The 15,541-nt window shown below is 38.6% G+C and overlaps 1 long non-coding RNA gene across 1 annotated transcript; it reads right to left on the minus strand.

Moving 5' to 3' along the window:
- Positions 1–12,852: 12,852 nt before the first annotated feature.
- On the minus strand, positions 12,853–14,400 carry LOC143415030 (uncharacterized). Its single transcript, XR_013095638.1, has 3 exons — positions 14,328–14,400; positions 13,180–13,269; positions 12,853–13,095 (listed from the first exon to the last, which is right to left on the minus strand). It is a non-coding gene; the product is annotated as an uncharacterized LOC143415030 (long non-coding RNA).
- Between the last annotated feature and the right edge of the window lie 1,141 nt (positions 14,401–15,541).

The following is a 15,541-nucleotide window of genomic DNA, read 5'->3' on the forward strand; positions in this document are numbered from 1 at the left end:
CTGGTGCAAATTACTGACCTCTGTCATCATTTTAGATGGGGGAACTTGCACAATCGGTGGCTGACTAAATACTTTTTTGCCCCACTGTATCCCAGCATAAAAAGGAATACAACTGAATTACTAACTGAGCTATGTGCCAAAGAAACTGAGTAGATTCTATTAATTTTTTTAAACTATAACTGGTGTGAAAGCAGTATGGCTTGCAGTGTATATGTAACAGTGTTATTTGAAACAGTTAAAATCCAAAAACATCCCATATCTATGGAGCACAGATCGCTGGGGTATTTTGCTGTAGCTTTTCAAAAGTGCATAGATGTTTTTTACTTATTGGATTTCTCACTGTTGAAGCTTCTCTTGAAGAGCAGCTAATGAAGAACTGAATTAGAACCTTGGAGTTGGGTACACTGCATATTTAATCAGTGTTACGTTATATAATTGCATATTATGCAGTTTTTCCATATGAACCCAAATGCTTTTAAACAAATTTTATTCAGACTTGTTATAAAGTTGCCATACAATTCATATAAACAAATTTCCTCTGAGTATAATGTTGAGGAAGTTGAAAAGAAAATCTAAACACAGATTTTAGTTGTGTGAATTTGGCTTCTTGCGTGTTAAAGAAAAGGAAGGCAACTGTCTGTATTTGTAATTCTCCAACTTGTTCTTTATATAACTCGAACTTTTGTCAAGTGCTGATATTTATTAACAGGTACACAGCACAGTTCAATTTATGTATGCACATGTCGTTTAAAACTATTTATTTCAGCCTGAGGCTTTACAGTGCTTTTCCCACAGTTGAATATATGCACTGGAAATTCTAAACAGACTCAGATGAGTATATGCAGAGAAGAAGTTTCTGGAGATTAGAAGGGCATAAAATCAACAATACTTTCAATAGTTATCACAAGGGATGAGCCCAAACTGAAGGAGTCTGTTGAAAAGCTAATTTTATTGCTTTTTCCCCCTCAAGAAATAACCAATAAAAGTCAAGAATTTGCTTCACAGTTAGAAATACATTTTTGAGTAAATAAGAATTTGTTGCTCTGTATGAAAGAAGTTCATGAAAAGTCTATTTAAAGACCAGGCAGGGGTTGAGTGAATGTGGTTGGGGATTTATGTAAGCCACTGACCACACAGTATCCAGTCGCCGTCCTGTGCAGCGGAAGCAACCGAAAGAAGAAAGAAGAACTTGTAAGAATAAGACAGCACATCAAAGCAAAAGCAAAACAAGAAGGTGTCATTGGCTCAGAGGCAGGACCAATGGAATCCAGCTTCGCGTGATACCAATGCACGTAGCATAGCCACCTCAAGGCATGTGAACACACACAACATACAGACAGAAAAACTCAACCTCAGGTATCAGTGACTTAGAGGCAGCATTGTTATGGAGGGAAGCAGTCGGAGCTCTCGCTGTGCAAAAGCCTCACAAAGCCTCGTCCGTGAATACATTAAAGTTATTTTTATTGTTTCCCAGGCTCTTGTTTACCAGCGGGGGGAATGTGTTATCTTTTCTGAGGTGTATGTGTTCACATCAGTGTGTCTGCATGCTTTTGCCTGAATGTGTTTGTGTTCCCACAGACCTCTCATGCTTAACTGGAGAGCTAAGTGGGTCAGCATTCCCTTTCAAATGTTCTGCCAGCTACTTCTCAAGCTTTACTCGAACAGAAGAAGCCTACAGGACGACAGTGCTCGTTGCAGATCCTTAAAAAGTTTGCATATCTGGAGAAACGTGTAGATCATGATGATAGAGGTGGGCGACCGCACTGTGCACCACTCCAGTGAGGCAGAATATATCACTGTGTGCAGGAAACCTGTCAAACAGTCATTGGCAGGAGCTATAAATCGCATTGGTCCATGTAAACACGATTCGTTGAGTGCCAAAAGGTGCCTGGCAGGCGCCCCTCTGTTTTGAAACTTTAAGGGAAATTGTCATAGGAACCTCTTCTTTGTATTAGTACAGTACACACCTGGTAAACAGAAGATGGCTCTGCCTGGAAAAGCAGACAGATGAGTTGGGACACTATAGTTAGCAGCAAACACTTGCAGCCATTCTCTTAGACCTACACCAACAGTTTTAAACTCCTTTAAACTTGTTTTAACCATGCATTCCTATTAAATAGAAATTTCCATGACTCTAAGCTGTACAAATTCCCCAGTGCCACTTTATCCATCAGTTATTTTACATTCTGAAGGAAGCAGTACCACATATTAGTTTTCAGCAATTATTTTCAGGCCAGATTTAATAAGGTTTGTAAGAAATGTGCCAATGGGAGTGAGAAGCTCCATGAGTGATCTACTAACTGTAATATAATTTCTAAACACAGACAATTCATTTTTAACAATGACTAATGTAAACTGCTAAGAGTGGTGTAAATTTGAAGTTCCTAAACTAAAAGAACAAATGGGAGAAAGCTATTAAAGTGCTGAAAAACATAATGTTTGTGTAGGTTTCACAAATGTGTTTCTCTGCAAACAACACGGCAATTAAGATCAATGCTGAAGCTAAAGGTTATCTATACACTCTTCCAATGCTAGATGGCTGAATCTCACAGCTGAGATGAAGTGGAGGGTTCGTCAAGAGAAAGTCTGCTTTCAGGATATTAACATGAAACACAGTGATATTACATTGAGATAACATCTGACCTGTAAAATGTGTAGAACAAGTAAACTTAGCACCAAAACTAAGAAAATTTGTGTCTTGATGCATGCTCAATCATCCAGGTAAGCAAATCTCAAAAGGTTGATTCTGTTCATCTGGACTTAACATTTTCAATGGGAGAAACGTTTCATCACTCATCCAAGTGACTGCAGGTTTCCCCAACCTTATAAACAGTACATTACACAATAACTGAAACCAGCCCAATGAATGAACAATGGGCTGTGAGGTCAGTTCCTTGATCGTTAATATGCAAATTGTCAAGGAAAATAAAGGAAATTTGTGTTTGTGTTTGGTCGATTCTTTCCTTGTTCTAAAAATGCTTCTAGCTAGAGTTGGAAAGCCTGTTCATTTCCCCTTAAGTGGTGCTACATTTATAATAAAAAAGGAATTGGTTGTGGATGTGGATTGAACCCATGAAAAACTTTGCTGATGCCAAATAGCTTATTCTGCTGTTGACACATTTGGTTTCTTTTACTGGATTGGGTGATTGAAGTCTGGAGAGACTAGACATATTGACAATTTAGACTAGGCAGACTAAGCTCTGCTTGCATTCCTATGAGAGCAGTTGTGTTTGGACTATGTGGGTCCTCAGAGCAGCAAACCTGAGTGGCACAGGGGCACCGCAAGGAACAATTTTGGCCATGTTTCTTTTTACCTTCTGTCAGGCAGACTTCCAGCACACTGACTGCTGCTTCCTTTATGTATTGGAGTAAATGCAGTCATCTCCATCTTAACATTGCAAAACCCGAGGATATGGTTGTGCATTTCATGAGGAGGTAGGAAAAGGACCCAACCAACATAAATGACCATCTAGGTTACTGAGGTGGCAGTGGTCTTCAACCATAGATACCTTTGACAGTAAGTGTCTGCAATGTATTGGTGGCCAATGCTTTTTTGCTGTGAGCAGCTGGGGAGAAGGTGTTCACACAGCAGACATTAACAGAGCAGACAAGAAGGGCAGCCCTGTGGTCAGGTTTGAACTTGAGAGAGTCCAGCAGGTGGTGGTGAGAAGGATGCTCTTGAAGCTGAAATCAGTTATGAATAACCCCATACTCCCACTTCATGCCATGGAGGTTACCAACTGTAGCACCGTTAGTCAAAGTGAGTGCACCTAAGTGCAAGTCTGAGTGCCACAGCAGGCCCTTTATACAAGCTGCTGTAAGTCTAATATGATTTTATCCACATGTGCATATGTAACTTACTTTCAATGGATTAATAAAGAATTTTTCATTGACAATGATGATAATCAATTGATTTTAGATATTGACAATTTGCCATGTTACACGGTGCTCAATGATTTGATTGATTACATAAGTGTTGTCCCTGCTTGCCTTTTTGTAAAAGTCACCACAACCACTGGTATATAGTAACTTTTAGCACCTGTCCTACCCTGGCTTCTATGCATTTTACATGGTGCAAATATTCACCACCTCCCTCTGGTTCTCCATGTTAACAGTTCTGCTCTGTTACAATATAAAAGCAGTGAACATTCGTGGTGATGACACAGTGAAGAACTACAAGACAGAGCAAAACTTTTAAAACCATGCTCATAGCTTTAAGTGATCTATCCATGCCAATTACATGCTTGTTCTTATGAAAATCAGCCCCCGGGATTTCAAATAAATTAATGCTTGTGCTGCCAACTATCATACCTATTTCAGGCACAAAATAAGATATGCTTTTTTCATCATTAAAAAAGTGCAAAAAGCAGTACATTGCCTGTTGCAAAGCTTAGTAAATCACTTTTGGATGATTCGTTTAAATACTCTGCTCCCTAAACGAAAAATGTCCATATCTGTCGGATGGAAACTAACACTATATTATGTGTGTGTGTGTGTGTGTGTGTGTGTGTGTGTGTGTGTGTGTGTGTGTGTGTGTGTGTGTGTGTGTGTGTGTGTGCGTTTGAGTGTAGTTATCCAGAACGTGGAGAACATAGCACTAAATAAGTCACAGCTTAATTTAAACACATGTTAAAAATTGTTGATGTATAGCAAGTGAAAATAAAAAAATAAAATAAAATAAAAAATTGTTGATGTGAACTAGCTCTGAGGCTTCTTTTTAGCCTTTATTTTTCTTAAAGAGAAAAGTCAATTTAAACCATACTGCCTGGGGATGTTCAACAGCAGATAGGTAATGTAGTATCGGGCAGCTAGCAGCAAATACTTTTTGCCAGGCCCATTATAGCGCAACAGTTTTAAACCCATTTGAAACTTTTTAAATCCTTTATTTTTCTTGAAAAGAAGCTTGACTTGACTGTGAGTAGATTACTCAACCCTCAGGCTCAGAAAAGCCATTAAGCAGCTATTACATTGTGTGATTGTCAATTCTGAAATGGATCTCTTTTCTCAACCCACTGAGAAACTTTTGTTTTTTTCATTTCCCTACAAAAGTAACATTGCATTCAAGGGTTGTGACAAGTCTGAATGCTTTATAGGAGACAAGGGAGGCTGCAGATGAAGCATTTGATTTCAGCTCTTGGCTCCTGTTATGTGTACGCACCCGTTTCCACTTAAACTGCCTCATGATCCCAGAGACGTGACAGATATCTGTGTCCCAAATCACACCAAAGACAACATTTTGCTTAAACAGAGAAATGTGCAGCTGGTGAAATGAGACCAGGGAAATTGAGGTTTGGTTGAAGTAGTTTTTGCAGCATTTGACTTGCCTAGGCAGAAAAGACTAAGGACACTTGGGAGGAAGGAGATCGATGTGTAATTATTGTATTTTATGTGCACCCTTGCAATCAATCATGAACAACGGGAAACTGTGTTAAAAAATTATGGGATCATTGCTTTTTAATGTTTCACTGCTGTTGTATTGAACTGACAACATCAGTATTGACCTGCCCACTTCTCGCTCTCATGCCAATAATAATCCAAATGAATGCACAGACATGTTCTAGAGTGTTTAAATATGAGCATTACCACTGCAGTGATATTGTAAATAACAAGCTTGTGATTTTAATATTTTGTTTTTATGTTTACAATTTTCATAGTTCGATGGCAAAGGAGCCTTGGCCTTTTCTAAACATTTTCTATATTTTATTATTATTTTTATTTTTTATTTTTTTGCATGAGGGTTTTTATTAACCTAAAATTTACATAAAGACTGAACAAGGACCTTTTTAATGAAATCTGTCCAATGAATTGCATAAAACACAAAACAAAAATGTGCATTTACATTGTTTTCATCTCATTTATAAATCTCTGCACACGAAGTGTTTGACTCAGTGTGAAACTGAGACACTAAAGGAAAAAGTGCAGAATTTGGTAATTGACCTGCAAAAAGTCCTGCATGGTTAAAAGTAATAGCTTTAGCTATTTATATCACACACCACTGTAAAACAAAATTATAATAATAAACTGAGCAAATAACAAATTATTTAGAATCACAGTTATATACATTTAGAAGAAATACAAATCCTGTCAAATCTGTCACACACATAGATAGTGTGCTATCAGCCATCCAGCATAAAAGTACTGAGACAATATGTTATTCACTGGTTTGTGAACACCTGCATGTATAGAAAAATTAAGTAAGCAATTATTCTAACTGACACACATCATATAACTTTTTCCCCCCTTTTTTCCAACAGCATGCTGGTGGAAACTGTGCTGCTGCTGTCTGAAGAGAAAGGAAAAGAAAAGGGGGAAGTCATGTTTGAAGGCAGTGAGAGAGAAGGCAGGGCAGGAGTCTGTAGTTAGAATAAAAAGACACAACAGAAAGGCTTTTAACTAATTCTTACAGGTTGCACATCACCAAAGCTGTATAGTTTGGGTAATGGCAAAAAGTCAGGAGAGAGAACTGGCAAAGTTAGAGATGTTTGGACACATCCAGAGAATAGATGGTGGATATAATGGACAAAGGATGCTGAACAGTTGACCGATATTAGGAGAGGAGCGGAGGAGATTCGTGGATAAAGTGTTGGCGTGTCAGAGAAAGATGCTAGGGATAGGTTAAGATGGAGGCTTAGTTTAAGTCAGCATTTTCTCCCTTTGAAAATACCAGTTTATGCATGGGAAAAGGGGTATGCATGATTTGTGTGTGTACACATTCATTTTACATCTAGCCCCTGGAGTTATAAAGTATTCATGTATTACTGGGTGACCTTGCCCTGACTTCAGCTCTCTTCTTGTAGTTTGATTATTAACAGATAATGATTTCCATATTCATTGGTGTCAATTATGAACACATTGATATTCTCATGACTAAAAGTCTTTGTATGCACAAACCTATGAGATAAACATCATCAGCTGTGTCCTCATGAAAGGTTAGGCATATTTAATCATACTCACTTCATAAATCTGAAGGACTTTCAGAAAACTTTATGGGGAACTACTATGCTTTTCCTTATTTTCTGTCACTCATCCTGTCACAATGGTGGTTGCTCATATTAAACAAGTTTCAAATAATAAGGTAAGAAACTATACAATTCATATGAGTTGAATATGTATGACGTTAATGAAATCAGCTATATCCTTAATGAAATATACTGGCCAGGAAGACATTATTGTAGGCCTCCATCCCTAGTGTGTTCCAAAATTTGCTCAGGAATAACTTGAGGATGGTAATAATGAGCAGCTTTAAACCAGCCTCCGAACTCCTGAGATACCAATTCATTTAAATATTTGTGGAATACACTGGAGCACGCCTCATCCAAAAATCTCCCACTCTGCAACTGACAACACTGATACATAAACACAACAGAGCATCCCCAGAGGTCCCTGAGAAGGACCTACAAGCTATTAAACAGGGGGAGGCCAAGATTCACGCACATCTTCAACCTTTCCCTCTCTCTGTCTGTAGTCCCAGCCTGCTTCAAAATGGCCACCATCGTCCCTGTACCCAAATCCTCCACCATCTCCTCATTGAACGACTGGCGACCTGTAGCCCTGACCCCCATCGTAAGCAAATGCTTCGAGAAGCTGGTCAGGGACTTCATCTGCTCTGCACTACCCGACTCACTGGACCCTCTACAGTTTGCATACCGCCACAACAGGTCCACTGATGATGCCATAGCCCTGACACTACACACTGCCCTGTCACACCTGGAGAAGAGAGACACGTATGTGAGGATGCTGTTTGTAGATTACAGCTCAGCATTCAATACCATCGTTCCCTCGAAGCTGGACAGGAAACTGCAGGATCTAGGACTGAGCAGCTCCCTCTGCAGCTGGATCCTTAGCTTCCTGTCTGACAGACGCCAGGTGGTCAGACTGGGCAGCATCACCTCATCCCCCATCACACTGAACACTGGTGCTCCACAGGGGTGTGTACTGAGCCCTCTCCTGTACTCACTCTACACCTACGACTGCACAGCCACTAACAGCTCCAACATCATTGTGAAGTTTGCGGACGACACTACAGTGGTGGGTCTTATCACCAACGGTGATGAGACGGCTTACAGGGAGGAGGTCAGCGCCCTGACCCACTGGTGTCAAGACAACCATCTCACCCTCAACGTCGCAAAGACAAAGGAGTTGATAGTGGACTTCCGGAGGTGCAGAGAAGTACACACCCCCATCACCATCAACGGCGCTGCTGTGGAGAGAGTGAGCAGCTTCCGGTTCCTTGGTGTACATCTGGCTGAGGATCTTACGTGGTCAGTACACACAAACAAAACAGTGAAGAAGGCCCAGCAGCGCCTCTTCTTTCTCAGGAGACTGAAAAGATTCGGCATGAGCCCCCGCATCCTCAGGACCTTCTATCACTGTGCCATTGAGAGCATCCTCACTGGATGCATCACCACCTGGTATGGCAACAGCACCGCCTACAACTGCAAAGCTCTCCAGCGAGTAGTGCGGTGCTCTGAACGGATAATTGGAGGTGAGCTTCCCTCCCTCCAAGACATCTACAGGAAGCGGTGCCTGAGGAAAGCGGGGAGGATCATCAAGGACTCCAGTCACCCCAGCCATAAACTGTTCAGACTGCTTCCATCAGGAAGGAGGTTCTGCAGCATCCGGTCCCGTACCAGCAGACTGAGAGACAGCTTTTTCCATCAGGCCATCAGACTGCTGAACACGTCATAGACACCTCAGCTTCACTACTGGAACTTTAACATTATGCACTCCACACTGTATATAAATGCCACTTGTTTTGCACATATTCAACTCTGTATATTTTATATATTTTATTATTATTATTATTATTATTATTTTATTTTATTTTTTTACTATTTAATTTGTAAAAATGTGTATACACACACACACACACACACACACACACACACGTAGGAAAATATTTAGTATACACATCCAGAAATGCATACACTATTATATATTGTACATATATTTATTAGTTTCAGGTTGGCCATTCTTGTATTTTGCTCGTTTGTGTTGTTGTGTTTGCACATCTCTGTTGCTTGTGGGGCTCGCACACAAGAATTTCACTCGCATGTGCTGTGCCAGTGTGCCTGCACATGTGATGTGACAATAAAAAGTGATTTGATTTGATTTGATTTGATTTGATGCAGTGGACACAATATGTGTCATTCTCTTAAAAAGTGATTTAAATAGTGCTACCACATGTAGCTATGCTTCTTCATGCTTTTTCTGTTTTGGAATACAAAACCTGTGAGACAAATAAACCCAAATTAAGCCAAAATAAATGCCTACTGTAAGTTTTGGCCCAACACCTTAGACATCCTTTCCTTTCCCACTATCTGCTCACCAACACTTCAAAGTACTAGATGAGGGAATCTCTTTTAGAAGGTTGGTTTTCATCTCTCCAGCAGCAGCTCTTTTAGACTCAATGCCAAGAAAGCTGTTCTTAGTTTGGTTTCGTTTGTCTGCCATCTGTACATTCCTGCTGAACACCCACACAAAATACTGACTGCTGGTAATTGAATGGTTTTTATTATAGCAACATAGCACAGTAACTAAAGCTTGATTAAGGTGTGATTAAAGTGTGGGTAAATAGTCTTAAAAGTTGGGAGGCCATATTTAAATCCTAAAAAAATTGAAGAACTTACACACTTAACGTGTTGACTGTGTTAACATTCTGGGCCTGAAGCTGCTCCCCAGGTCACTGTTGGAAGTGTGTCAGAAGTCAGCTCAGCAAATAGAAATGTGTTGCTTTGATTTGATATGTAGTCTAGGTGGAATTCTGAGCTTTGCAGAAACAGAGATGCAGAACAAAATTCAATAGATATACTCCAGGTATGACTGTACCCTCTAGAGCTAATCACTGGATCTGATTATATGTACCATTATGAAGGTCAAATAAGAGGTACACCTGTTTAAATGCTTGATAAGACAAATTAGTTAATTACATATTAGCACCTCAGTGCATTAAGGAATTTAGATTCAGTTAAGCAACCTGGTAAAGTTCAAACCATTTTAAAAATTGCTTAACGCTGTTCGGATAAAATCCCATCATCTTTTTTTTTTTTACCTTTCTTAAAATGCACTCATTCATCAAATACTGAAATTTGGTGCATGTGGTATCAAATGAAAAAAAAATGACCAGTTTTACCTGGAACCAGTCATCATTTTGACCCTTATATAAAACTGTAAAACCATTATTACTACAGCCACATAACTCCATTCCTACAGTTTTGGTCAACACCTGTCTACCCTCTCTGCTTCCCCTCATATCTGCTATCATCTACTCTTCACTTACAACTGGAACTGTTCCTACACCCTTCAAAGTTGCTGTCATCACCCCAATACTGACACCCCAATTCAATACAGTCCAGTCGTCCCCTGTAGCTCAGTTTCCTCCTGTCCAGTCAGTCCAGCCTCCTCCTGTCCAGTCAGTCCAGCCGCACCCTGTCCAGTCGATCCAGTCGCCCCCACATCCGCTGGCCCTGCAGCTGCTCCCACGCCGTCACCTGCAGCTGCTGCTCCGCCACCTTCTCCTCGTCCACGTCGGATTCGGTGTCGACGGCCACCTTCCAGGCCGCTGACTGGACCTCATGCCGGCGCGGTCGGCCTCCGGACCTGCTCAGTCGCCTCAGCCGCTGGCCACGCGGCCGCCCACCAGAACTGTCTCGACTGCTGGCTTTGCTTGGACTCCGTCCCTCCGTCCTAGACCCCCTCCACCCGCCCTGGTCTGGTTTTCTTTTCTTTCAGCCGTCGGGTGCCGGCCTTTGAAAGGGTGGGGTACTGTTAGGATTCCTGGGTCATTGACCCAGCGTTTTCAGTTCATGTTCTGTTTTTTCCACTTGTACCATTTCCTGTTTCATTATGTTCAGCTGTGTATTCGCCTGTGTCCAATTATCGTCATCATCCACTCTGTGTATTTAAGTTCTTCAGTTTTACCAGTTCTCTGTCGTGTCATTGTTGCTGTTAGGTTGTCCTATGTTCAGGTCCGTCAGTTAGTCAGTCATTCAGTCTTTCAATCATTCAGCCAGCCATTTCCTGCTTCTGTTCTGTTTGTTCACTCCGTCTACAATAAACACCAACCTTCACCTACCTGTGAGTCCAGCGTTTGGGTCCTCTTTCCCTCATCCACACTGCAACCCCTGACAACTACTCCCTTAAAAGTAAATAATGGCCAGAGAGTGAGCTGTCTTGGCGGAGGTTTGTGCTCTTGGATTGATTCTAATGTGTGTAATTTGTCTAATGTGTTTTAACGTTAAGATCTACAATGAAATTATCTCAATTGTTTACAAAACGAATAAAGTACTTGATATGACATCTATTCCATTTCTGCTGATATTGCAGGACGAGGTTAAAATGCCCCTTCATGGTGTTACAACAGAGCATCACTCTCTTCACTGAAAAAAAAAAGGATTGGCCATCTCTTGGATTTATGTAAGTATCTTGCATGTATTTAACACAGTTGCTTCATGCTTTAAAGTTAAGTGTAACTATATAGTGTAGAAACTACATGATATGCAGAGAGGGTAGATTAAATTGTCCATATCATGTTTGAGGGAAGTAAGTCAATAATATAGCAATGTTAAATCTCGCGACACCGCATGAGATTTCAGTCTTGCACGCCGAGCAGCCATCTCTACTTTTTTCGGTATACCAAAAAAAGTAAATTTGGTGGTTGTTACATTACAAAAGTCTACCTTGTAATTTGAACACAAAAATTTCATGTTTCTATCTTGAACGTACACTCTAAAAAATGTTTTGTTGGCTCAACTTAAAAAAATTGAGGTAACAATTTCCACTCAACTTTTTAAGTTACAAATTTTGCATATTATTAAGTAAATCCAGCAAGTAATTTTTAGGTTTGGCTAACTCAACTAGTTCAACAAACCAACATGATTTACTTTGACCTGTAAAAGCATAATTAAGTTTAAGCAACCTAATATTAATTTAAAATTTCTGGTAATATTGAGTTGACAAATTACATTAGTTGAGTTAATCTAACTTACTTTTTTACATATATCCTACTCACAATTATCCATGCAAACATAGCCATTTAAATTATTCCAACTGATGAAACAGTTTATTGCATAACATTTTCGAAGTAATACACTTCTGTGTCATACAACATAAATCAAACATTACAGCAGCCCTTTAATTATAAATGAGTGGGCAAAAACAATAATGTATTTCAGTACAATTCCTCCACAAACAACCTCAGTAACAAAAGAAAATGTAGCATGTTTATTACCTGGACAAGGTGGTGTTGAATCAGAAGCTAAAACATACCAATTTACTTCGTTTTTCTTACTCCACAATGGTGTCTACAACTTCTGATTAACTGAACACACCAGCCAATCAACAGTGTTTAGTTATTAATAGAAACAAGCAGAGCAGTGGGGCCTGATGACCGACTTTGAGAACCACTATAAAGATTTGTAAAGGTATATTAAAAAAAAGCGGCGCATATATATATATATATATATATATATATATATATATATATATATATATCTCAAGTCTTCCAAATAGCAATAATTTTAAATCACACCCTACTAAAATACCTCAGAAAACAAACATTGCAAAGTAAGGCCATTTGTTTTTGCAAATCTGCTTACCGGTATTATTAAACATTAACTTTAACCTAGCAACTTGGTAAATATCACAGAATCAAGAAAATTACAAAACATGTTAATATTTAACAACACAACAATCCAAAGGTAAGGTTATACGTATTATGAACTCTCAAAACTACACTTGTCTAAGACTGCATAAAAAACACAAGCATCAGCACATCTGAATATTGCAGCCTAAATTACATTTGTTTTATAACAGAAGTTTGTACTTAAGAGACATTACCTGTGGGCTGGCTTTAAGCCCATCAAGTTCCAGAAACACCTTCTGGAATACCTCTAGAGTGTTCTTTACTTGTTTGGGGTAGCTCAGATTGAGAGCGTATATAAGTCCCATCATTAAGGCACACGCTCTGGGCACATCAAGGTCTTCCAGGACAGCTGTTCCTTCAATCACAATTTTAGCGACGGCTGGAAGTGGCACTGCTGCACGTCTGGTGACTACGATCTTTACCACTTCTTCTGAGAACTGTTCTTCACCATCCTGGCAAGTAGGTTAAAAAGAAACATGTCGGTATTTTATGTGCTATTTAAAAATATAACACAAAACAATGTGAGATTTACCTACCAGCTGTTCTCTGAAGAGATCCTCTTCTTTCTCTTTCAGATACACCATCAGGCAACGGATTGCGACCTCTCTTCTTGTTTCCACTGAACTCTGGAGAATAAAAAAAGTTTACTAGGCCAAAAGTCAAACATATTACATTCATAGGACTAGCGTTTTGCTAATTATTGATTTAATTTTTGTTTTTAACAAATAAACAATTTAATTTTTATAACTTGAATTTAATCTGTTACATACTGCCCTGCTTTCAATGCACCCTTTGCTAGCAGTAGGATAAGGTGAGTGAAAGTAAATATAACCTAGATTTGGAGACTATTTCAAACAGTTTTTGTTGAGTTCTAAGGACTATAAAAGACTACAAAGGCTTATCGAGGCTTTTGAGTTAACAAGTTATTTTAAGTATAAAACCTTCTCTAAAATACTACAATGAAACACTGAAAAGATGAATCCAAAATTCAAAAAATAAATAAATAAATCTACAGACTGTAGTTTAAAATTGGAAAAAGTGTGTCATATCCAAATGTGTGAGAGAATTTTCTTTTTAATTATTTGAAGACCACTGTAGACATGCCACAATCCCACACTTCACATTATGCTTACAATTACAGAAGGTAACGAAAGCAAGTCTTATGTGCACACACACAATTTAGTTTTTTCTTGCTAGGTCAACTAACTTTAACCTCAGGCATATTTCACATTTGCGCTTAAAATATCAATACATTTGATAGAAATACTTTTACTCACATAAATACTCTGGCATAAATTCACCACATTTCACTCTGTCAGTAATTAGTTACCTCACCCAAGACCGTCGAAACAAATTTACTCTGACACCATGATAAAAATGCAGGCAGCTGCTGACTGGTTAATTTGAACATATACAGGTTCAAATTGAACATGCTCTGCTGTCTGCAAGGTCTATCAGCTAACCAAATGCACCCTGACAAGTGACAAATTTTAAGTATAAGTGGAAAAATTGACAATGTACTCTGTATTTGCGAGGAACGTTTGCTAGCTAAAAGAAAGCTAGCTAACAACTTTAACTTTAGCAACTTTACTATGCTAAACTATGATTAAAACCATCAAATTTAAAGTGTACAAATATAACTTGTAATTAATCTATTTTGAAATTCAATACTTAGTTAACTCACCGAACACAGTCTAGGGGAAACACACCTCTACTCCCACAAAGTGATAAGAATGCAGACAACTGCTACGCCTGCATGATACGAACATATGCTACGGGGTTACCCTCTGCTGTATGCATGGTCTCATACACACCTATGGCTAACCAAAGTAACGACCGGAGTGACAGATTTAATTGACAGATTTCATTAACAACAGGAAAAAATACAAACGCTCTTTTATACTTTTATAGAGTAACAACTAGCATAACACAGAGTGTCAATTCACATCATGTAGCTGCCATTGTCAGACTAAACTTAAGCAGTAAATTCCTGTAACTAGTACATATTTATTAAAGACTATAAAACAAGGAACTTACCAGGTAGTGGTGCCAACCTCTGTTTTTTTCCATTTCTTCTTTTTTTATGGTAGTTGTAATTATTTTTTCGTTATGGTCCAGTTATGGGCAGTTCAAACACGAAAGATGTTCAAACTCACTTTTACATGTTACACAAACTTAATATTTTCTGTTGTTGATTGATGATAAAAGTATTTTGTTCAATATACTCAAACATTTAAGTTAAGGAGGTGTTTATTAATTTCTGTGTTGCACTGACTTTTAACATTGATTAGTCAACTCACTGAAACGTTTACATGTAGACAACTTACTTTTTTAAGTAGAAAAATGCTTTTTTGTTAAGTTCTACCTACAAACACCATGAATATTTTTTAGAGTGTAATTAAATCATGTAGGATCTGTATGAAATTCAACAACTTAATTTGTTCTTGTTGAGATGACAGGATACAACCTAGTAAGGGTGGTTAGTTGCTGGACTCATGAAATTAATAAGATTGCACGAGATTTCAAACTGCAGGAAAATCACTGGAATTATAAGAGGCAGACAACTATACACACACCACATGTACACTGAAAAAAAGGCCATGTTGGATTTACTTGATTCAATAGTGGACATTGGTTGCACACAAATGTTTTGCTTTGGCAGAAACTTAAAACAACTGAGTTAAATCAACACAACTTTTTCATATTCAGTAAACCTGTGCATTTTGTGTTCATAAAACGCGATTGAAACATGTTCAGATGAAATAAGTTAAGCTCTTGGAATATTTTAATCCTTCACAATTTTGTCATTTTATTTTAACACTATTCAATAACTTTTACCCCAATACTATTTGGTCACTTAAATACTACATGCTGTCTTCATATTACATAATGTTCAAC

Source organism: Maylandia zebra, linkage group LG23, assembly GCF_041146795.1.
Source record: "Maylandia zebra isolate NMK-2024a linkage group LG23, Mzebra_GT3a, whole genome shotgun sequence".
NCBI lineage: Eukaryota > Metazoa > Chordata > Actinopteri > Cichliformes > Cichlidae > Maylandia > Maylandia zebra.